Raw genomic sequence first — 5,409 nt, 5'->3', positions numbered from 1 at the left:
ACATTCAGCTGACACGTGTAAAGCAGGTGAAGCGATTATAAAGAAAAAGAAAAAATACATATTGATAAAAACTTCTCCCTGGTGCTTTTTGCAACGTCATAGTAGACTGTTTGCAAAAGAGACAATAGAAGAGAAGAAAAAAACGGAGGAAGAGAGGGGCAGAGATACAGAGGAGGGATGGGGAAAAGAAACAAGAAGAAAAGAGAACAGAGGCGACGAAAAGAGAAAGGAAGAAAGAGAGGGGGGGGGGAGGAAAAGAGAAATACATGAAAAGAACGATACGGTGGAAGAAGGGCATAGCGGCAGGGCATCGTCAGGGAGGGTAGGCCAGCGGGAGGGGGGGAGGGCTGACAGAGAGGCAGAGGATGGGCGCGGATAGAAGGGCGGGGATGGACAGATACGAAGGAGGGGAGAGAGGGAGGGCGGAGGGCATTCCTTAGGTGGGAAGGAGGGAGGGGAAGGGTAGGAGGAAGGGAGGTTATCTTCTGGGGGCTAGGAGCTAGGGAGGGAGGGAGGGTATCCATGGCAAGGTAGGGACTGGGGGAGCGTGGGAGGGAGGAGGGGCAGCTAGCGAAGGACAGCGGGGAGGGAGGGAGTGCACGGGCAGGAGGGAAGGAGCCGGGAGGGCGGGTATCCATCGCAGGGCAGGAGGGAGGGAGGGAGGGAGGCCGTGAGGGCGGGCGGGCACGGGCAGGAAGAAGTACAGGGCAATGGCACACTGCCAGCGCGCCGAGCTCAGTGCCGGGCTAGTCACCGCCTGTAGTGGAGGTCGGAGGAGCGTCCCCTCGCGTCCCCGCCCATCCGAGAGCAGAAACGCCCACACTCACAGGTACGCCCACGTGTGCCCCCCGCCCACGCCACGGGGCACGCGAGACGATCGTCAAGCAAGCAAGCCAGCACATATTCGCTTTCGAATGTGCTTTTGGTCCGCTTCAGGTACCGAATAGGAAGTCGCGCCGCAGAAACGCCTCCGTGTTGTATGGCCGCTTGCGTGTGCGTGCGTGCGTGCGTGCGTGTAGGTGGGTGCTACCCCAAAGTTTTGTTTACTTCGAACTGTAGTCGTTGGGAGTGTATTGTCTGCGTGGAGTAGGGAGTGGGGGGGGGCAGTTCTCAGTGCTTGTGCTGTGTTTGGGCGCGTTCGAGATGCCATGCATTTGTATCTTCTGACCCAAAATAACAGTAACAACAACAGCAACAACAATAAATTATAGCCTTGTTCGTTCTGTGCAAACGACACATAAAATTGAACAATGTCTCATATACCTCAGGGAGAGACGTTTATTTGCTTTTATTTGCATGTATTTGTTTTTTTCTTAAGCAGCTACAGACAAAGACATAGAATTAACCAGCAAGCACAGTCATCGTTGCGATAGGACAGTCAGAACAAAACTACAAACAAACAAACTCGAGGAAAAAAAAGCACAGTGAGAAACACAGAATAGTGAATAAAATACGAAGATAAACGAATGCCTATAGCACGTCACCAGACTCGGAGCAAAGAGCAGCTGATCTTCCCCAGGCTTATGAGTGGCATTTTAAGGAGCACTGGAGATGGGGGAGGGAAGGGAGGGGGTGGGAGAGAGAGGGGAGGGGGGGTAGAGGAGAGGGGGAGGGAAGGGTAGGGGTGGAGGAGAGGGAGGGAAAGAGGAGAAAGGGAAGGGTGGGGGTGGAGGAGAGGGGGAGGGAAGAGTAGGGGTGGAGGAGAGGGAGGGATGGAGCAGAAAAGGGAGGGTGGGGTTGGAGGAGAGGAGGGGAAGGGAGAACACATTGTATTGAGGCAGGGAGGGGGGAAGGGAGGGACGCAACATCCTTAGGCAAGGAGAGGAGGTTAGGGGAGGGAGGGGAGGTGAGGAGGGGAACGCTATGTGCTTAGTTAGGGAGGTGGGGGAGGGGGGAGGGGAACACTGCATCTGGCTCGAGGGCATGGGGAGGGGAGAAGGTGGGGGAACGCTGTCAGTCTGAGGATAGGAAGAATGAGGAGAGATACAGAGAGAGAGAGGGGGGGGGGAGAGAGAGAGAGGGAGGGAGAGAGAGAGAGAGAGAGAGGAGAGAGAAATGGTGGGGGAGAGAAAGAGAGAGAGAGAGAGGGGGGGGAGGGAAGGAGAGAGTGAGAAAGGAATGGTAAGAGAGAGAGAGAGGAAGAGGGGCGGTGAGGGAGGAGGAGGAGGACGGGCGTTGGGGGAGGAGGAAGGAGGAGGGGCGTTGGGGGAGGAGGAAGGAGGAGGGGTGGTGGGGGAGTAGGGAGGAGGAGGAGGGATGGTGGAGGACGAGGAGGAGGAGGAGGGAAGAAGAAGAAGAAGAAGAGGGGAGTAGCGAGGAGGAGGAGGGGCGGCACGGAATGTGTCTTCGCTGGGGAAATGGGGGGGGAGGGGAGCAATGGGTCTAAGTTGCTAGCTTAAGTTGCTCTGTCCTTTGAACATGCACCTTCTCGTATATAATACTACTTTGTGACCGGATCAGTGGCCAAGTATGCCAGTCGTGTTTGCTTCAGAGATTTTGTATTTAGTGTTATGGTTGTTCTTGTTGTTATTCTCATTATTATTATTATTATTTTTATTATTATTATTATCACTTATAATTACTATTATTATCATCATCATCATCTTTACTATCATTATTGTTATTCATTCTGATAATGATATGAAATGATAACACTAATGATACTAACAAAAGATACCAATGGTATTATTGCTTGATATTTGTTATTATTATCACCGGGAAAAGATAAGTGTGTGACAGACAGCTGGTTGAATAATAACGAAAATTTACTTTTGTTGAAAAGGAGACCCATTCTGAAAAGATGCAATAAAAAAAATATTCGTATAGACATTTTGACGGATCAGTATTTTTATTATTTATTTATTATAATTATTATTATAACTATTGTTATCATTATCATTATTATTATTATTATTATTATTATTATATTATATTATATTATATTATCATTATTTTTTTTTTTTTTTTTGGGGGGGGGGGCGGCATTAAGATTACAATACTTTCATTTGTATTCATGATAGTAATATCATTATCAATAAAATTAATGATAATAGTTAAAGAAATAATAACTTTAGTTATTAAAACAACGAAACAATTACAACCATAACAAAATTTAAAAAAATAATAAAAAGAACTTTTTAATGGTATGAACAAAATCTAATAAAGAATCAGATTCAAGAACAAAACATCATAGAGAACCAGAAACGCATACGAAGTGGGGAGGGGAGGGGGGAGGGAGGCAAGGGCGGTACTGTCCGAGGTACGCCCACTTGTGACTGTAAAAACTGGAATCTGATATCGGATCCTTCGCTGAGTTGCCAGTCCGTCCCTTTTTTCTGTGGAGGAAGTGAACAGGCATGAATTGTCTTTTGGTAATACCAATATCACTTCTTTGGTTGCCGTTTGATGTGCTTTGTGAGTGTGTGTGTAGGAAAGAATTCACACAGACATACGCTCACGAGCGCGCGCGCACACACGCACACACACACGCACGCACGCACGCACGCACGCACGCACGCACGCACGCACGCACGCACACACACACACACACACACACACACACACACACACACACACACACACACACACACACACACACACACACACACACACACACACACACACACACACACACACGCACGCACACGCGCACACACTCGCGCACACACACGCATGTGTGTATACACGCATGTGTGTGTTTTATGGAGAAATAGGGAAAGATAACAGGTATATTCTCTCGCTCTCTACATCAATATATCCACGATGATGATTTCAATTATGATAATGATAATTATAATGATGAAAATGAAAACAACCGAACGATACAATAGCTTCAACCAGTTCTAATAGTAATTGGCCATTGCTAATTATGAAAGTGATAGCATTAGTAACAACAATTACAGGAACTTTAATGCAAAATAACAGCAATTAATAGCAATCACGAAAATGATAACAATAGATTTCTATTTATCTGCCTAAATATCCAACGTTTCGCCAAGGACACTTCACTTTGTATAAAGCTCTGACTCCATAGTATCCAGTTTGTGTCCAGCCCTTGATGTTATCGCATCCAAACCTCTTCCTGGCTGACTCTGTCTCTTGATCCTGTTAACCGAGCCTCTCGAAACGGTGTTATGGAGCTTCGGAGCGGCGAGGGAAAGCGCTCCCGTGCGTTTATGATTTCGAACTTGAAACCTTCTCAGAATGTTATTATTTTGAAGTTTATCATTACTGATAATCCTTGATATCCGTCTGTATTATCTTCATCACCATCATTATTATTATCATCAACATTATTAATGTTGTAATTATTATTATTATTATTATTATTATTATTATTATTATTATTATTATTATTATTATTATTACTGCTATTTCTATTGTTATGATTATTATTGTTATTATTTTTGTCAATATTATTAATAAATAATGTTATTATTATTATTATTATTATTATTATTATTATTATTATTATTATTATCACTATTATCATCATTATTGTCGTTACTATTACTATCATCACTTCTACATCTACTAGTACAACCACAACTCTTACAACTAACAACTATTACCTTACCACTAGTAGTGTTATCATCTTCATAACCTTTACATCACAACTTATATTCCATCCCACCAATGTCATCATCATCATCATCATCAGTGGCATGATAACCAGAATATTAGCAATTAAAATATTCTACTTTTTTTTCCTAAGCTTCTCCCCGTGAGGTAAATTGCGCCTCTGGCACTTAAATCAACCATAATGTTGGTTACTTGGGAGGATTTGGAGAGAAGAAAGAGGGTAGAAGGGGAGATAGGAGAAGGGAGGGAAGGAATGGGGGAGCAGGGAGAATTGGAAGAAGGGGAGAAGTGGCAGGAGGGAGAGGATAAAGGGGAAAGGTAAGAAGGGTGTGGATATGAGAGAGGGGAGGAGGGAGACGAGAGAAGGCCTTGGAAAGGTGAGAGGAGATAAGAAAAAGTAAAGGATATAGTAGAAGGGAAGAAATAAGGGAAAAGGAAGTCGACTAGAGGAGAGAAGAGAGACGGAATAGAGATAGAGGAGAAGAGAGACGGGAAAGAGGGAAACTTACATGATGAGAGAGGGGAGAAGAGAGAAGGAGAGATGTATGATGAGAGAAGCGAGGCAAACGATAAAAGAGGGAAGAGAAGAGACGGGAGGTAAGAAGGAAAGAAAGAAAGACGAGATCAGAGGGGGACAGGAGAGAAGGTCAAGAGGGGGGGAAGTATGAGGGGAGAGAGAGGAGAGGAGAGACGGGAAAGAAAAAAGGTAGAAGAGAGAGAAGAGATGGGAGGCATAAGACAAGAATGGGAAGAGGAGAGACAAGAAAGAAGGGGGGGATAAGGAAAATAGAAAGAGAGAAACTTGCGGGGGGAGGAGAAATGGGAAAG

At 45.2% G+C, this 5,409-nt stretch overlaps 1 protein-coding gene across 3 annotated transcripts in view; it reads left to right on the top strand.

Annotated features, from left to right (window-relative positions):
• The first annotated feature begins 700 nt into the window (after positions 1-700).
• LOC119591750 (CBP80/20-dependent translation initiation factor-like) overlaps positions 701-5,409 on the top strand; it is a 96,669-nt gene continuing 91,960 nt past the window's right edge. For all 3 annotated transcript variants that reach the window (XM_037940538.1, XM_037940513.1, XM_037940507.1), the window contains exon 1: positions 701-829. The gene's annotated coding sequence lies outside the window, so the exon portion shown is untranslated. The remainder of the gene's footprint in view (positions 830-5,409) is intronic.

This window comes from Penaeus monodon, chromosome 3, assembly GCF_015228065.2.
Source record: "Penaeus monodon isolate SGIC_2016 chromosome 3, NSTDA_Pmon_1, whole genome shotgun sequence".
Classification (NCBI taxonomy): Eukaryota; Metazoa; Arthropoda; class Malacostraca; order Decapoda; family Penaeidae; genus Penaeus; species Penaeus monodon.
The sequence above is the reverse complement of the archived record's forward strand: the minus strand, read 5'-3'. Positions and strand labels throughout refer to the sequence as shown.